Here is a 20,289-nt window from a genome sequence, read left to right on the forward strand (position 1 = left end):
CAATAGCATAATTTGGCATTGTTCATAATGCGGGGAGCTTCACCACACTACTAGATTACCATGTCAACATAACAAGCACAGATGAAGGGCAAAGAAAATCATTGTATCTATTTTGGATAATGTGCATGGCATGTTGTTCATATCATCAGCCACATCAGTAAGATAAAACAGGAGATGACAAGGTGCAAACGTGGGCTGCTTCACCACACACTGGATTATAGATCCACAAAAACAAGCATGCATATAGGGAGTACTAAGTAATGTGCATGGTATGAATAAGGAATTTGGTTTTACAAGTAAAACTTAGAACTTACAGTTCTTACGAACATGCATTTTGGTAGAAACAGCAAACTAAACAGCAGTAAACGATAGGGAGTATGAGCAAATTAAACAGTAGTTGAGGATAAAGGCTTTAGAAGGACTGACTTACATTAACAGTTAACACCGGCTTTATAATGCCCTTCTCCATGTCAAGGGAAGGATAACTCAAGAATTTCAGCACAGAGTCTTCGTCATAAGCATTGCCTGTACTCTACATTTTGTAGAGAGTAATTATAGATATGATAATACTAGAAGGGATAGAGGATAATGAAGATAAGATGCAGATTGATGCTACATAATCAACTACCAATCCCTGGAAGTACAAGTGTTACAGGACAAAATGTACTGACAAGAGCAATGGGCTACACTTCTGCACTGGCATTGTCTGTGTATTCTACTTGTTGGTAAGATTAAATATAGATCTGATCTTTTTTAGTAAATGGTGGGCGAGGGAGATAAGATGCAGAATGCTACAAAATGAACCAATCCCTCTTCCCATAATACAAGAGTGTTTTGAACACTGGTGTACTGTACAAAACGTTCTTATATTATGGGACGGAGGGAGTAGCTGTTAATGTAAGTACAGTGATAGACCACGTTCAGTCCTTACAAGAGGACTGCAGAGCTAAACCTCTTCAAAAGCATTGGGTTGATTCTAAATTTATGTAAGAGTCCATACGGATCTTATAATGCCCACCAAATGGACGATTACGAGGCTAAAATGTGCGGTGATGCTACATAATCAAACAGCTATGAAAGTAAGTATGGTCATACAAGGCAAGAGGTACTCACAAGAGCAATGCAGTGTGCAGTATAGTTGTGAGATTCTGTGGTCCCTTGAGAACGAATGTTCTTCTGCTAACAGTTTTCGTACAAGTGAGACATTAAGGCAAATGCAGAAATGTAGTTCAAATTGTGATGTGATATCATAAACAGTACCTTACGCTGCAGCCGAGACCAATGTGTAACAAGATTATTCCAGTCACCATCGGATAAATGTAGCACCGGAGACTTTACAGAAATTTCGTTCAGAGGCATGCCATCGAAGTGCGCTTGCCTCAGGTAGGAACGATACTTCATCAACGAGTGCTTGAAAAGCGCAACCAACCCTTGCTCGTCATCACAATCCAGTTTGCTCCTCGCCTATTTAAAAGAATGAAATCTTGTGTCTTCTGTCAGCAGAAACATATGCAGTAATGACCATGAATAACATTAGTACATTACTTACGCGTAAGTTGCGGAGGAAGACTGGAAATTGTTCTGTGGCTGCGGTATAATCTTTCCATGAAGGAAAGATGCGCACAAAGTTCCTGACAACAGCATAAGCTTCGTCTTCTAAACTGGGAAGAAATGGAACAGGGGTCCTATTTGCTGCAATTGGGGCTCTCTCTGGTTCAAAAAGGGATTTGGCAACTGGATTTGGTGTACTCTTTGCTGGAATGGGGGTTTTGCGTCGTACAGCTGGTGCTATGTCAACTGGCATAATTATACTGTTTGCTGCAGTTGGGGTCTGCTGAGTTGGGGCATCAGAAATGACCAGTGTAGTAGGGCTAGAGTCTGCTAGAGTTGGGGTATTTTGTGGGTCAGGTGATATTGCAACTACACCTAATGGGCTATTTGATTTATCAGGTGCCACTACCTTTTCCAAATACTTTGCTTGTGCTCCTCCATGATCAACAATCGCCCTCTTCCTTTTGAATGTCTGATACACAAGAACAGCATTTGAATGGATAAATATGGTATGATGACAGATGGAATATGTACTGAAAATGGATAGGCAGGGCGTATTCACATACATGATGTGTAAACTAAGCTAATGGCAGTTGAACAAAGTAGAAGCAATGCAAAGCATCAGTTGCAAGATATGTGCAAGCAATGTAACCTTGGAAAGTTAGAGCAAGTACCTTGATGGGTGAATAAGATAGGGCATCTTCCTCTGACTCCTCCACTAGGGAGCTACATTGACTTAGGTCTCCCTCTAGCTCAGAATCACTGTTAGGATCATATTCTGAGCATGAATCTGTAGGTGGAGAGCGTTTGCATTGCATTGCATCCAGACTTGATTTCAGTCCCTTATGCCAAGTTTGACAGCCATGGCATTGTTCTGCTTTATTCTTTTCATGCGCGCAAGCTCATAATCATTATGATGCTGTTCAGAATCTGAGATTCATGAAAACATAAAAAGTAGTCAGATTATCTATGGAATGCATTGCGGATTCAACTCGGAGAGTGTCTCCCTATAAACCCCTGCATATGCAAAGTTCACCTCCCCAACCGTGCTGACCAGACCACACACAGAAATACAAACCCCTTATGTCTCTATAACAGGCAGGCACACATTTCAAAAATGAAGTAGGAACATTAGAATCATATGAAATTCGTATTTGAACAAATAAACTAAGCAATTATGAGTGGCGTAATGTTTAGCTTCAAGGGTGGAGTGTTGGTAGTGCGACACAAAGCAAGTAGGCAGATTGTATTCCATGTAAAAGATCGAAACCTATGTAAAAGCTGGAAATGACACTTTCTTTCTATACAATGCAGTGTTCGTTACCCACACATGATGGAAGAGATCACATAGAGAAATACTATTCACTCATGTCTACGGTTCCAGTATTTAGAAACAGGGTGGTCCACCCTAAAAGAATATTGACAACAAATATGACAAGGCAAGCATAGATGTAGCGAATCAATCATTTACTTGTGAGCTTACTAGGACAAGTATGCAGAATTGTAACTGCAGTAAGAGACCGTCGAAAATCTGAATGAAGAAGTTTGTCTAGCACTTATTGTTTGCAACTAATCGACGTGAATAATTGGATATTATATCGAATGAGTAAGAAAGACAAGTAAAATTGTCAACAAACCTGGCTTGCAGTATTAATCTGGGTCAATGTCACTACGACCAACAATCCAAAATGACTAGTTTCTGTTCCGAGGGCCGGAATTTTGAAAACCCTGTGAACTTTAGAGGTACTAAAGATTACCGAAATACATCTGAACCATTAAGTGTAGGTAGCACTGAGCACACAACAAACCCTAATGACAGTCCTGCCTAATGAGTAATGAATCAATTAGAAAATGGGTGATGAGGAGTGGTTGCTGAGTGTTGAGGACGTATCTCAGGATAAATCGGGTTGGCTTGGTGGGTGCTGCACGCCTGAGCCCTGAACGGACTGGGAAGGTAGGCACGGCGGCGCGCCCGGGCAGCGGTGACGCTGTTGGGCGAGCGGCTCCTGGCCTCCTGTTAGTCCGGCGTCTCCTCCTAGAGTCATGCCGTCTGGGGACGGCAAGTCGCCGGCGAGGCAGGCGGCTGGGGGCAAGTAGAGATTGGAAGCGCACAGCAGAACAGAGGGGAATCGGGGCCTAGGACGACCCAAAATCCCAGGGTGGGCCGGCCCACCGTGGGCACCCTGTAGAGATACACACCCAAGCATCGAACATGCATTTTCAAAACTAATTTAGGAACATTTAGCTGACCAATTAAACAACTCTGTTTTAATAGGATCAGATTCGTATTTGAACAACTAAGCTTGTTTAGCTTGATGGGTGGAGCAGTGTTATTATGACACGAAGCACGTATTCTGATCGTATAGTGATCATAAAAGGGGGAAACTCTAAGCATATTTTTTTAGCAAAAGAGGGTTTCCCCTCCGATTTCTATTAAAGAAACCACCTCGGAACCAACATGATCAATTAAACCCTAAGCATGATCAATTGAACCGTATTATGGCTGTGCCATGGCAGATTTGAAGCTGCAAACCGGAGAAATGATATTTAGCATCCATTGTTTGCTTCGAACTAAGAACTAAATTCTAAGAGCTGAAAAGAAAGTAGAGTAACCAAGTTAAGATCTATTTTCTGGTCGAGATCAAAAAGTTGGGGAGATATGAAGTACCACCTCTCTTGCGGCGCCGTGTAGGCATCGGGGGTGCGATGGCTGTCGGTGGCATTGAAGCAGATCTGCGACGGTAGACGGGTGCATCGGGGGATAAGTCCCGTTGCAGTGGAAGAGAAGGTCGTGTGAGCGGCCCCGGCAAAGAGGACGACGGCGCCGATGAAGCGAGAGGACGCGATGCAAGGCTATTGGTCCGTCGCCGTGGATGTGAAACGTCCATCTCTAGCAGTGGACGACGCGGTCTTGGTAGGCGCTCCGGCATGGTGGAGGACGGTGGCGATGGATGTGGTGGAGGACGGCGGCGATGGATGGGGTGGCGGACGGCGGCGGTGTATGAATGGGAAAATGGAGGGAGGGGTACGGGGAACCATGTTTTTGGGACGCGCCTGTCTGAAATATGGGAAAGTTACGAACTTAGCCCCCGTTTAAAATTTGGACGTCTCGTCGGTTGGGGATAGGACGGTAATCTCGCATCTCGCCAATATTTGCCCAGAGCAATTTCGGGCGAGGAGAGGGTGGTTGGCGCCCATGGTTGGCGCCCATGGTGTATGAACGGGGCTGACAGGTAGGGCGGTTGTGTCACGTCTGAGTGAAGTTACAAACCTGCCCCTACTGAAAATATTTGCCTACATCGATTTCGGCCGAGTCGAGTTTGTTTTGCCGCCCACCGTGTATGAATGGGGAATGGAGGGAGAAACAGAGGTCTTTTGGACGAGCTTGAATCAAATGAGTTTTGCCGCCCATGTTTGACGCCCACCGTGTCGGAATGGGCTCAGAGGCGGTCGTGTCACGTCTAATTGAAGTTACTAACCTACCCCTATTTAGAGCAGTGGAAATCGGGCCGATGGATTGTCCGTGTAATGGGTAGACAGTAATTTCCATCTCCCAAACACTTGGCTTCGGGCAGCCGACGTGGGAGTGGACATTTTGCTGCTTCTTTCGAATTTTGGGACAATAAGCATCCACGTTTACCCTGGCAACTAAATTCGAATCCATTTTGTATTCCTATATGAATCTTTATAAATCATTCTATGTGTTTTTATATATCTTCAAAAGGACGACAAAGTTGTATTCCACTGTCATATATGAATATGGTTTACAAATGCCGATACTCAAATTCAGAAACTAGAATCCAGTTTAAGGTGAATTCGAATATTTGGAACACTTCATGTCCAACTCAAATGTCACATGCAGCATAATGTGTACTCCCATTTAGATATGTACACAAGCGATGTATCAAGATTCAAATACCGAGTCAATCAATCAAGAATGTACAGAACTAACAGACATATAAACACGTATAGAGTATATGGATCAATAATATCAACTAACATACATAAGCCAGGACGCTGTACTTTTTTTGGCTACAACAGCATCCTTTTTTTAGCCAGCATCTTGGCCCTTTCCAATGCGTGCCACTTATGGTCCATCTATACTACTACTATTGCTGAATGCACATTCAGCCCGATTGGCATATTTGTAGGTCTGGCACAGCAATCCAAATGAAATGTCTCCGAGTCTTATCAATTGATACAGACTTGTGCTCAAATAAAATTACAAACAAAAAAACAATTATTACATGATCTCTAAAACAAATGGTTTGATTGATTACATGAACAGACAACACAAAGGTTATTCAACTATGGAAAGAACATTTCACCTATGATTTACCAAGTAGGAATTTAATTTCCTTTTTTCCTTCAGGACCTTAACAATTTGGTCAGTCTCAGCTTGCTTCGTTTTGAAATCCACCAAATATTTAATGGTTGTCTTGAGTACTGCTTGTGATTGTGCTGTTTGCTTCCTCAACATGTCAACTTTATCTCTAAGTGCAGAAGCAGAATCTCTTTCTACCACTAGTTTAGCCTCTAGAGCATCAGCATTTGGCAATTCATAATGCACGATTGGGCTGGTGCCACTGCTGTGGGATCATGCAACGTCCATGGGGACCTCGCTCTTTGATCTTGGGCTAACCTGTTTTGCCATTAAGTTCTGATTGGATTCAGAAAAGTTGAAGTTAGCAAAACATCTCAACTGGGAGTTATAACAGCAAACCAGTTAAACAAACAAGGAATTAAAGAGTTTCAATTGGATGCTGAAAAGTAGTTATTAACATCATTGTAACCCGCTGTTGCAGCAGCAAAGCAGTTAAACAAACAAGTAGATATTTAAGTTAAGGCAAACAGGTAATTCTTAACAGTAAGTATCAAACACATAGATAGGCGCAGTCTACAATATGATTAACAGGCTGTGCCATTATGTAATCAGTAGCAAACTGAATTAAGCCAAGCAAGATAATTAAACAATTTTGCGATAAGTGGCTAACTAAAATTCTGAGAAGCAGGTAACTGAACTTACGCTAGTTCATTGTACAGGCACACTGCAACTTCTTTTTCGCTTACAAGGTTGTACGAAGGAGTCCATGGCATCAATTGCTTGTATACGCAGTCCCAATACTTCTTTCTTCCCACACTGCATGGGTAAGTCGAATGGTTAATCTGGTAAGATGGTGCGTCCTTGATATGTTATATGTGGACGGGTAGTCAGACTAGTTGTAGCCAAACACATCACACTGGCTTTTACTTTATATTTCATGTGATTACTTTTGGCATATCGAGTTCTAAGCAATCTACAATAGGATGAAAAGACTGGCATCCTTCACATTATTGGCGAACTCAGTTCATAGAAACAAGCAATTCAACCATTCTGTGGGTAAATCAAAGTGCCACTGGAATATTTTTCACTATCCAATCATACACGCAAAAAGGGGCGACGCCACCATAGGGGCTGGTATGGGCGGCCGCCTCAGGTGGCTGGAAAGTGTGCACCTAGTTTGAGTCGTCCAGGTTGGCCCACGCTAGTTTTGTTCGTCCCAACGCATGAGCAGGCAATGTAAAAAATGAAGAAAAATGTTTCAATTTGGATGGGCCAATAACATAAGTGCAAGGCAGGCCCTATAGCAGGCTCGCGGCCCAAACGAGCGCCTCCCATATCGATCGACAGGAGGAAAATTCCCAATTCATTCGCTCCAGCCTCCAGTCTGGTTCGCTCCTAACCTAGCCACCGCTGGACAGACCGACACAGCACTTCCTCGCGCCCTCGTTGGAGGGCGGTCGCCAGGCTTCAAGCGAACGGAAGGACAAGAAGATGAAGATCCAACCCTGGGTGTAGCCTGCGTGGGAGGCAGCGGCGGCAGCACGGGCATGGCATCGAGCTTGCGCAAACGGACAATCGCAGCTTGCAAGAGTAGCATGCGCAACGAGCAGGTACATCACATCCCTGATTATATCTAATTCAACTCTTCAATTTCTGGCCAATAGTTAAACCTGACGGTGTTGTAAAACTGCTTGTATGTAGCGAATCTATGAGAAAATGAAACCAATTTCTACTTATTTTATAACTCCCCCAATCAATACTGAACTGACTGAATTTGATGTATCTAATCAAGTTTCCAGTGCAAACATACAAGCTCATGTTGTTCTTGAGCCTGAAGTGTCTAATGAACAGACTGCTAATGAAGGATTTGATGCAAACATTTTACATGCTCCTGGTGATGAACATATAGTGTCTAATGAGGGATCTAATGCAAGCATTTTGCAAGCTCATTGAAGGATTTAGTGTCTAATGATGATCTACTATGTTGAGAGAGACAGAGATTTGCAGGCATTGATGACAAGCAAATTATAGTGCATTTTCATAGCTTGAGGAAACGTCGAGGCCATCTACCAGAAAGTCCCCGTATCATGACAACATAGCATAAATACTTTTCTAATCTGTTGTTTGAAACTATTGCCATACTTGTGCAGGATAGATATATTGATATGTAGTTTGCGCACTGGTTATACGTGCAATTACACTTCGATATTTTCAGCCAGAGAACGAATAATTCAAGAAGGTACAGACCATGTTTGTACTCCTCGTACACCATGTTGCATTTTGTGTTTTTTGGTGCTTGCATCATTTAGTGTTTATAATCTGAACTACTTTGGATCATTAGCTGGTTTTCAAAGTGCATGTAGCTTCACATTTCTCAAGTTATGTTGATTTCCGGAGTGCAAGTGCCTTCGTATTTTTTAAGTTAAATGTTCACCCCTGGTAACTTGAATTCATGGATCAGCCACTGCCCACAAATCATACACGAATGCCAGTACGAATTAAATGAAATGCAGGGACTTACGCTAGCTCGTTGTACAGGCTCACTGCAGCTCTGCTTGCGCTTGGGATGTTCCATGTACAAGTCCATGTTACCACTTGCTTGGATGTGCAGGCCTTGTGCTCCTTCCATCCCCCTCTGCATTTTTGACACGGCGAATGGTTGATCAAATAAGAGGAATCGACCTTGATCTTGTACCGGAGGACAGATACTTACAAGGTTATACGGGTGTGCAGGATGTGTACCAGATCCCGTAGCGCCATCATGCTTCGCTAAAAAATGGATTTGCTTGTTTCAGATGATATCAGCAGAAGAAATAAGAGTTAACGTCAGAGTTGCATAGGCGTGTAAGCTAAGAGAGCAGAGAAAGGATATCCAAACATCGTCGGAACAGTGCACAAGGGAATGATGTGTGGATACCTAGTTCGGGCCGGCGTTTGGGCATGCTCGCCTAGCTAGAGTGCGGGTCACTTCAGAGCCGTTGAGGGTGATGCGCTGGTGTTGGCTGGCCGCGCATGGATGCAGATCTTGAGTGGCAGCGGAGCGCTATGATGCGGTGGACGAGACCGTTGGTGAAGCTCCAACGGCCTCGGGGGGCGGAGGTGCGACGATGTGCTCAGTGAAGTAGCCCTGGTGAGCTGGGAGACGGCATCGGTGAAGTGCACCTGATGCGGTGGAACTCGGTGTCTGTGAGGCACGTCGGTTGCGGCGGCCGACATTGTCAGTGGACCACCCGGTGCGGTGGACGAGGGCGTAGATGAGGTAGCTCCGGTGCGGTGGTGAAGCGCGACCGTCGTCTTCGTCGTCGTCGTCCGGCACAGAGGTGGGGAACGGTGGGGAAAGAGACGAGACGAGGGGCGATTCGAGGGTTGGCGGCGAATTAGGGATTTGAGCAATCTGGGCGCAGAAGGGGACGGTGGAGAAGAGAGATTTTGCAGGGCTGGAATTGGGGCCGCCAGATATTTCAATCCGAAACATGGAAGCGCGAACTTATATTGTCGTCGTCCATTTTGGGGGGGGGGAGGGGGGTGGGTGGCTGGGTGCTACGCGTCCGTCCAACACACGCGACCACCCCGACAGGACTATGCTTCGGTGCCTTAAGGCACCTGCTTTTGTGTCCATGACATGTGGGCCCAACAGGTGGCTGGCCCACATGTCAGTGACCCAAAGGCAGTTGCCTTTAAGGCACCGAAGCAGCGTCCACCCCGACACGACCCTGGTCTGCCTGGTGCGCCTACATTTGAGAATGCAAACGATTCTTCTATCATTTGCAAACGAATCTGTATGTATTACCATGCTCGTGTTTTCCTTGCAACAATTAGTCATTCGAAACGAGATACTCCATCCGTTCACTTTTGTAAGTCGTTTCAGACAACTTAAAATGAACTGTTTTGCACATTGTCTGAAATGTCTTCAAGGTCTTATAAAAGTGAACAGAGGGAGTACTATAAATTAATTAATGAGGAGTTATTTGAAAAAAAATCGAAACGGTACCCACGCTAACGTGGATTAGAGTGTGTGTCACATAATTAGTTATTTGAATTAGAGTGTGTGTCACGTAGTTAGTTATTTGAATTAGAGTGTGTGTCACGTAGCGATCTCCAATTCTAACGTGGATTTCGCATTTCACTGTATCCACGCTACTTTTTTAATACAAATTCATATGTATATGATGAACACCATGGTAGTGAGAAAACTTTTGGATGGATTCAAACATATGACCTACAAAATAGCACAACAAACTGAGTCAATGTCAACTTTTCGAAACTTAGTATGGCACGAATTCGAAATAATTACCCGTATGCCTGGTCCTCGGTTCAAATCTTACAATGTACACCGAATTGAAACATCGATATTAAGTCTCGTACTATGTACATTCAAATGTTGTTTTTAGCCCCCCCCCCCCGCACAAACGCTACATACTTCCTGTATCGGTCAATCTTCCTCTCCTAACCACCTTAGGAAGCTATCGGTTTCCAACACACGTTCATTCTTTCTCTCCATGTTTCGATCTCTAAGTCTCTCAACTACACAACCCCTTTTTCCACTCTGTTACCAAATGTATTTACCTCACACACCCGCCATTGCACCCCATGCCGAGCTCTCTCTCTCTCCCCCCTCTCCCTCTCACCCTCTCGCGCTAAATACATGCATTGCCTATCTAGCCCCCCCAACCTCTCGTGCGCACGCACGCACGTTGTATATCTAGGTCACTCCCTCGAGACTGTCTCACTCTTTCTTCCGCACGGCGGGCCACACTCGCTCAATCTCGCTCTCTTTATCTGAGTCTCGTTTAACCTCGTTTTCTTTCACACACAAATGATATATCTCCCTGTTCGGGCCTCGATCGACACACTCTATACTCTCTCACGCAGATTGTCTATCTAGGTCAGTCCATCCAAGCCGCCGCCACTCTTTCGACCTCATGGTGGGCCACGCTCACTCAATCTCTCTCTCTCTCTCTCCGTATGTCTCGATTGACCTCGCTCTTTCTCGGACAAAAACGATATATCACCATGTTTGAGCCCAATTCGACCTATTCACATTGTATACTCTCTCACGCACATCGTCTATCTAGGTCACTCTCTCCAACCCGTCTCACTCTTTCGATCGCACGGCGACCCTATGTGATCGGTTGACCTTGCTTCCTCCCACGCACAAAATATATCTACACGTCTGTGACTGGATCATCTCTCAAGCTCTATCTTACAGCCCTCACCCTTGCCAAAAAGCTCAATCGGACAATATCTCTCCAGAGCATATATATTTGTTCAATGAATGTCGGACCACACTCACTTTGTCTCTCTATCTATATGTCTCTCGATTGACCTCGCTTTCTCACACCGTATCTTCCACGCGTTGAAGCTACTACCTCTCCATCCCTCGCAAAGCCGGAGCTATTTACATTGCGAGGGGCACTCCAACCTTGGATTAATTTGTGTAGGCATTTATTCCGGTCGGTTTAGATTATATTTTCGTAGCATTCGGCCCACAACTACTCCAAACACCGTTGCAACCCACGCAACTCCCCTAGTTGATTTCCCTCTGGCTCGGTCATCGCTCTCTCGCACGTCCTTTCTCGCCTTCAACGTCGCACCATGGTATTATTGAAAAAACTATGTTGTTCTCTTTAATTATTATAAATAAGCTACAAAACTACACACCGATAGTCCACTTGGAATGGAACAAATTTCGACCCACAAATTAAAGTGCTACAAACTACACACCGAGGGGCCCACATGTCATGAAACAAATTTGGACCCATATACAAATTAAAAAATAAAGGACGAGGATCGAACATGCGACCGGGCCTTCAAGCCGCACGTCAATAGGCAACATACGTAGAATAGCAATGTTTGTTGTACCCCCTTTGTTCACATAATGTTTTTATATTACCACAGCCTAATTAATGGATAACATGTAATATTATTTTTAGTACTATTCGCCTTCACTTACTGGTGGGTTCCATGTGTGCTCTCTCTCTCTCCTCCCCTTCTGCGTTTAGACGCACGGGCAAACAGGAAGAACTCGCGGGCGATGTTGCCGTTGACCATATCTGGACGCGTTCACAAGTCACGGCACCAGTTTCACGTACTAGCAGCACTAGTCAGTGTGTACGTGCAATGCACGTTAATTTGGAAGTATATTAAGTGCATGCGGATATTAACTACTAGGATATTATTTGCGTGTTGTCATGTGATTAGCACTATTTTTGGCATGAAATTAACTGCACGCTAAACGTGTTGAGCGCTCGACATTGAAGCAGTCTAGGTCGTTGGATGACAAGGAATACATGTGGCTTGATGACGTTTTATATTTAATTTGATACGGCTCTAGCAGAACATTCAATCGATCAAACCATACATTTCGTTCAGTCTGACTCCGACTTTAAATTATACGACGATCGATATAAAATAAACGGAAATGATAAACGTTCGGATTTTAAGCATGGCAATCCGAACGTTTTTCATGGCAAATTTAGATTACGCGGCGGCGGCGGGGGCGTCTCGCGGTGGGAAGCGGCTCCTCTGCCGTGCTCTGTGTGTCGTCGGGCCACTGACCGACGGCGACGGCGGCGTCTTGCGCCGTTGTTGGCGTACTCCTGGACGTTGGCCTAGCTTCAAGGAAGGCCAAAATGTTCTGGACTTCGGAGCGAGTCAACTGGCGGGAGGAGGCGACTGGCGTTGGTGCAAGGAAGCGGTCGACGGCGGCCATCCATGCCGCTGAGGGGGGCACTGGCACCCGCGCGGGGACAGGCGCTGTCAACGGCGCGGCGGAGACATTCGTGTGCACGGGCACCGGCACGGGCGCGCACGTCAGTGCACGCGCAGGCGCATGCGCTGGCAGGTGCACGGGCACCGGCACGGGCGTGCGCGTCAGTGCACGCGCAGGCGCATGCGCTGGCAGGTGCACGGGCGCGTGAAAGTCGGCGGGGACCTCGTGGAACCCCGTGGGATCAAGCTCGGCGACAATGTGCGGCTCCCAGCCCATCAATGCCACGGGGATGGGCGCTGGCGCAGTCGGGGCGACGGGAGCCGGAACGGGAGCGGGGACAGGCGCGGCGTCTTCCCGCAAGGCCAGTTCAAGCTCGTCCCAAAGCGCCTTATGTTCTTGAGACTCCGGCTGGGTGTCTTCCTCAGGAAACTGGAACACTAAGGGCAGACCATCGTGATGCGGCATGGCGTACGTTTAGGTCAGGCTAGTTGGAGGTAGACGACAGGAGAATCGGAGAGGAAGAGAGAGGATTGTAGCGATACCGGGTAGTGCGGGGTTGATTTTAAACTGCGGCGCCGGCGACATTAAAAGTGGGAGCAGTTGGGACGACGGTGGGCGGCGGAGCCTGGTCAAAGGGCTCGCCTCCCGGTGAGCCTGCACAGCGGTCTGCTCGCACGCCTCCCTGACAGCCGGCGCAGCGGTCTGCTCGCACGCCTCCCGTCGACTCACACGCTTGCTCGGACGGCACCTGCCGATGAGAAGCGGGGACTCGTGGCGGCACGTAAACGCCCACGGTTTCAATAGTGAAAGCGTTCGCCTTAACGTGACAGGTCTTTGTTCCAAAATACCTTGGCTCTTCATTTGTGCAACTTGTCATAAGCAGCTTGTCTCAAATTGAAGAAAAAACTTACGAAGTAATATTTGTGCCATATCACGTGACCATGCTTAGTTTCAAGAATTTATGCTCACTTTTGGATTTTCTGAAATTTAAGATCCAGGATTCGAAACAATATCATAACCTGCATCATGCAATAAATTTTCAAGCCGTACATCTGTCCTGTTGTATTTCTTAAGAAAGGATTTGGTCAAACATTTTGCTTAGTTAGACTTCAGACAAGTTATATATGCAGAGTAAAAGGATAATCCCTCCGTACCAGTGCATTGCCTGATATATTAACTCAAGTACTAGGCACGAACAAACGGGCTCAATTCTGTGCTCATCCTGGTGTAGTAGTAGTAGTACTAGGCAATGCAGTTGACGGGTGACCTTGACGAGCGGCGACCGAGGGAATTGAACCGTGCTCGGCACGGTAGGTAACGTTGTCTAGTTACTAAAGCATCCCTCCGTTGTTCATCGGTAGTCATTATGGACCGGGGACATGAGGGGAATTTCCTAGGGCTGGAATTCTGGCCGCCAGATATTTCGACTTGAAACGCTGAGGCTCGACTGGTTGGGGTTGCCTAATGTGCGTACCACGCACGCCACCGAAGGACACGAGCCCGGTTTTTTTAGGATCAACACGAGCCAAGGTCTGGCTGGTACGCCGTTGGGTCCTACCATTCGAGAATACGAAAGGAACCTTTTAAATTGCCGAACGAATCTATGTGTATTACAATACCCGTATTTTCCTTGCAAATACTAATCTCAACGTGGTAATTGATTTATGACGAGTTGTTGAATTAGAGTGAGTTTGTGATATAGTGATCTCAACGTGGATTTCACATTTCATGGTATCCCTAGTAAGTTTTCCAATGCAAATTCAAATTTAAAAGATGAACAATATGGAGGTGAGAAAACTTTGTATGTATCAAGCATATGACCACACACACACACACAGAGACACACACGCACGAACACAACAACAATCCAATAAGTATAGTGCATCTATTTTTCCAAACCATGCATGTATGACACGAATTCAAAAATACTCCTTCTATTCCTAAATATTAGTCTTTTAGAGAGTTCAACAAGTGACTACATACGGAGCAAAATGAGTGAATCTAGACTCTAAAATATGTCTATATACATCCGTATGTGCCAGTCCATTTGAAGCCTCTAAAAAGACTAATATTTAGGAACGAAGGGAGTAAAATGTAAGACATCCATGGTCCTCAGTTCAATATTTAAAATGAACATGAAACTGAAACATGAATATTAAGTCTAGTACTACAGTACATGCAAATGTTGTGTTTAGGCGGAGCTATGATTGTCGGGGGTCAACCCCTCGACCTTAGATAAAATTGTGGAGCTCTGTTTAGGGTTGTTTAGATTATATTTGTCCCCACCCTCCCAACCACCGATTGGTTGTGCACCCCCCACCCCTCCTCCCCGGGAGAATATCATGTGCCCCCATACCTTAGATGCTATATGCCGATACGAGTTGCTTGGAGCTTGTAGATCTGAGATATAGCAGCTCACATGATGTGTCTTAATATTTTTGCAGGAAACCTTGATGAGTTTGAGAATTGCACACAATTTGTACAAAAACTACTTAGATGCCCTTTGATCCCATATCCAACGACCTCGAAGCTCGTATCACCGTAGCATCTAAGATGAAGGAGGACATCATATTCTCCTGTATGTAAGAATATCATGTGCTACCACACCTTAGATGCTTTGGTGATACAAGCTCTTCGGAGGCGTTGGATTTGTGACCCAACACCTCCTCGGTGGTTCGAATGGTTTTTTGCAGAAAAGCCCCAAAAGAGTTCGGCCACTGCTTACAAGCACAAAGACTGCTCAGATGCCATTGGATCTCAGATCAAACGACCTCCAAGCTCGTATCACCGTAGCATCCAAGCTGCGATAGCACCTTATGTTTTCTCGCACGGGAGAGTATGAGGTGCTCCCGCACCGTAGATTCTATGGTGATACGAGTTCACTGAGATCTAACGGCCCACAGTAGGAGGTTTGAATGTTTTTGCAATATACGACTGATAGAGTTTGGGAAATGCGCAGAAAGTACAAGTACTACGCATGTGCCATCTGATCACTGATCATACGACCTAGATGCTCATATCACCGTAGCGGGTAATTAAGCTACGGGGAGCACCTAATATGAGCACCGGGGAGCCGTTGGATCGAAGATGCAGCGGCACACACGAGGCCTGAATGTTTTATTTGCAAAAAAAACCTTTGGAGAGTTTGGAAATTGCGCATAATTACAAAGACTACTCCCAAGCCATTGGATCTCACTTCCAACGGTGTAAAAACTCGTATCACCATAGTATCTAAGCTGCGGGGTGGATGTGATATTCTATGCCGCTGTCATTTTTGTTCGTAAACTTGCAAAATACGTGTAACTCGTGCCGTTACTTGTCTAACCGCGCAAAGTGTTTGTTCAAAAAAACCATCCTACACTGAAATATCGGAACAACACACGGGGGTCCCACTTGTCATTAATCAAATTTGGACCTAAAACTAACAAATCTGAAAGACGAGATTCGAACTGGCAACCTGGACTACAAAGCGTAAGTCGATAGCCTGAAAAAACGAACGGTTGTTGGCTTTGTCCCATAACTTGATTTTATACAGTACTTGCGTTGAGTAGAGTAGAGGGAGTGCCTCGTCAACACGTGCATGACCGTTGTCTCACTTACTGGTGGGTCCCAGGTCTGCGATCTCAATCTCTCTTCTCTCCATCGTCTAACCTTTGCACGGGCACACACGAAGAGCGGCGCTAGCTTGCCGTGGTGTTATTACAACTAAAAAAAGCTTGGAAAATAGAAGAATCGCCTAGAACAAGAGACGTTGTGGCTGGTCGAGACGGAGCTAACCACATCTATCCTCCGTGCCACGTTTGCATGATGAAGCTGTGTGGCTAGTGGGGTGTTTTCGACCGACTGGCTGGGTCCCGAGGTCGAACCATAGGTACTACGTCTGATACAGTATATTTTTACACGCACATTTTTCCTCCGTGCCGAGACGTGGCACACCCTACCGCGCGGTTTCGGGGTCCTCCCGGGTGGTGCACGCATATATTCTTCCTGACGTGGGACGCCCTACCGCGCGTTTTCTGGGTCCTCCTCGGTCGTAGCGCCGAAGCAAGTAAATGAGTCGTCAAATCACGAAAGACCACCTTTCCCGCCGAGTACATCAGTGAAGCACGGTGGCTAGCTAGTTGGGCTAGTTCGACCGATTAGCTAGGCCGCCGCCACATTTGTTTTTTCACCCCTTTTTTTATCTACTTGCCGGCAGGTAAATTTAAATATCCACCGCGGCGTTGCTCTGGTGTTTGGGTGCGGCAGGATTTTTAATTTTTTGATTGACGGGAGCAGGCGCGGCAGGATTTTTAATTTTTTGATTGACGGGAGCAGGCGCGGCAGCAATTAGTCACGATGACTCCGCCTGTAAAAACCCACTGCTCCCTGATGTGAGAAGTCGTCGACTGGTGTTTTACCGTGGTGAAAACCAAAAGATTCCCCGCTCCCTCCGCCTTCCCGTAGATTGCATTGCCTTTCAGCCGTTTCGCCCCCTTTGCTTCCTCTCCCCATTGCTTCTACCTGGTGCCATGGCGGCGCAGCAGATCACGGAGTCCGAGGTGAGGCGCCTGACACAGGAGCTCCATGTCAAGGATGCGGAGCTCAGGGCCAAGGACGTGGAGCTCCGTGAGCTCAAGGAGGAGAGGAGTGCCATGCTCCTCCGTTATGTGCGGGAGTTCACGGAGCTTCAAAAGCGGCAGGCGTCCACCACAAAGATGCTCGAGGCGTCGGCGGCGTTGCTGCAGAAAGCGGGAGATACGATAGGCCGTCAGGGGAGCCGGCTGGAGCGCGAGCGGGCCGATCGTGACGAGGTCCAGGATCGCCTCAGCCACTTGGTGAACCAAGTTGCCACGCACGTGTTGCGGCTGCGCGATGCCTACCGTCGTGCCAGCGCGACGATGCCGGCCGTCGGGCTAAACCCGTTCGACCACCCGGTCGACTTCAACGAGCTGCGGCTTCCTGACCTGGTCTCCTTCTTCACCTATATCTCCGAGGAGCTGAGCCGTCTCCGCGCGATGGTGGGGGCTGAGCTGGACAAGGAGGGGTTGCGGGCTGCCGTCGCCGTTGCCGGGCGAATCCTTTCAGGGCTCCGTCACCGGAATCCATTCGTGCCATTGGACGCCGTCTTTGACGAGCTGGCTCCCGTCGACCGGGAGCGGGCTCTGCGGGCGGTTGCACCCTGCATCACCAACGTCGTGCGCCTCGAGAAGCAGAGGGACTTCGGTGGTGTTTAGGCGCCCTCTGCATGGGCATGTCCATGTCTCGGCGCAACATGACCGTTGGATCAAACTCAGACGGTGCAGATCAGTCACTGTAGCACAAAGCGTGTGGGTGTGTTTGGTTGCATTCTCATCTCAATATAGTTGTTTCCTCTTCGTGTATTTTTGTCAACCTACTAGTGTGGACTCATGCACCCTTCATGCACTCTGCCAAACACCCAAAAGTGGGTCGAGAAGGGAACTTTTGCTCCCATCCCGTGCACCCTTCATACACCCTGCCTAACACTATTCGTGCTTCATATGGTTCATGTTTCGTGGAGTACTGTAGCACCGTACTCTCCGTGCGCTGTGGACCTAGTTCTGTTAACATTGATCTCACCGTTCATTCTCGACCGGACAGTCGAAAAAGCGGTACTATGTTACATATAGGAGTAGTTGACATGCGCACAACATCATTTGTTATCCTCATATCTTACTACACTAGCAACAAGATTGTGTAGTACTGACGTATGAACCACTGCACATGCCTAGTAGTAGGAGCACTGTGTATGTTCAAGTGGCTGCCGTGTTTCGCACTCCTCCGTCGTAAGAGTGGAAACGCTTGCTGTAATCATTTTTTTCTTCAGAAAAACAGTGGACACGCTCTACCGTGCGGATCCTCCTCCAGCCATGCACTAAATTACTCACTTTCGCCGACGTGTGGGACAGCCAGCACCTGGGTCCACCAGCCATGCACTAAATTACTCCGTAGTAGAGTGACGGTAGACTACCCCGATCGAACCGCCGCAGTAATGCCCAATGAGCCGTCAAATCACAAAACCCCCTCCTTTCCAGCAGTAAGTTGGACGGACGAAGCAACCATCATTTCACTCTTCTCTCTCAGCTTCCTCTCTTGAAGAAAACCCCCACTCGCTTCGCTTCTCCCTCATCTCGTTCCTCCTTTCACTCTTCTCTCTCAGCTTCCTCTCTTGGATGGACGCCGGAGCACCGGCCGACGTGATGTCTATGGCTCTGGCCAAAACCGTCGAGGCTCATGGTACGAAGAAGCGCAAGCACCCCGCCGAGACTACCGCAGACAAGCTCAAAGCCATCGCCCTGTCCAAGCCCCCCTCTCCGGGATCCCTCATTAAGCAAGTCCAGGTAATGTCTCTTGTTGACGATCTTTTTCTCGATCTTGATCGTGTTTTTTCATCTAACACGCAGTACTAGTACTGGTAGTACAACTTTCTGGGTGATCTTGCATGTGATTTTAGTGTGCCAAATGACGGTTCTAAATTCCTCTTTTGACCAAAACATGCGAGAGGTTGACACTGATTTCTTATAGATTACTTTCAACTACTCCCTCTGTCCCAAATTTCTTGTCTTAGATTTGTCTAGATACGGATGTATCTAATACTAAAATGTGACTTGATACATCCGTATCTAGACAAATCTAAGACAAGAATTTTGGGACGGAGGGAGTACTTTATGAACATCAATGCTACCTTTTAAGAGGGTATATTTGCCTCAGTAACTTGTGTTATGGATATTGCATGTAATCCCTCTGCTCTCATGCCTTTGAAGACATGTTCTAGTGTCTTTGTTCACTCATTTCTGTGCGTATATGTAGTCATATATGGAGTATAATATCGAAAATCATCTTATATTTCTGAACGGAGGTAGTAATAAAATATGGTTTCTGTTTGAATTAGAACCAGGTCCGCGGTGGAGATGAAGTTCTCAAAGTCATGCCGTGTGAACTGGAAGACCTGATGATGAGTTCTACTGCTGAACTATCCAGCTGCTGTGTCCTTGTCGCCACGTGTCCTGAACTAGTGTTTTCCTGTAGCATTGTTGTCAGGCGTGTTCTCGAGGCTGTACTTGACCACAACAATTTCCTGGCTGTGCCTTCGATTACGAAGGGTGTGGTTCTTGTAAAGCTTCCCAACAAATCTGATGCGGCCTGTCTTCATCATCATGTTTATGAGTGGAAAGACCACTCTGTTAGGTTCTCCAAGGTTGACAAGATGGTGATGGTGCATGTAGACATCTCACACGAAGTCCATGGCCTAGTCAGTTATGCGGGGTTCATCCCGTAGGTCGGTGGCAAGAAATAGTCTGCAGAGTTTAGTTAGTGCAACTTTGCTTGTCTGTAGTAAGTACTATTGTTCAGTACTTGATTTGTGTTTGTGAACCCTGTATTGTTTATTAGTACTGCCGCTTTTGGTGTGTGAACGGTCTATGTTAATGTCTATGTTAATGTCTGTCCACTCAATTCAGTCTGTATATTTTGAAGTATCCAGATCATATTTTTTGTGAGGACGGTTTATCAATTATGGTTACACTCCAATATCTGTATGCATTGCAGGGTTTATCGCACCCACCAGGATTTCCAGTCCCATGGATGTTCGGTCCATACGATTTGTCACGACCTTTGGACTGTCCTGCTTGTGGGAGTAGGCGGGGCCCCTGCATGCCACGCGTAGTTGGACGATCAATCTTCTGTTTAGTACTTCAACATA

Source organism: Triticum aestivum, chromosome 2D, assembly GCF_018294505.1.
Source record: "Triticum aestivum cultivar Chinese Spring chromosome 2D, IWGSC CS RefSeq v2.1, whole genome shotgun sequence".
Classification (NCBI taxonomy): domain Eukaryota; kingdom Viridiplantae; phylum Streptophyta; class Magnoliopsida; order Poales; family Poaceae; genus Triticum; species Triticum aestivum.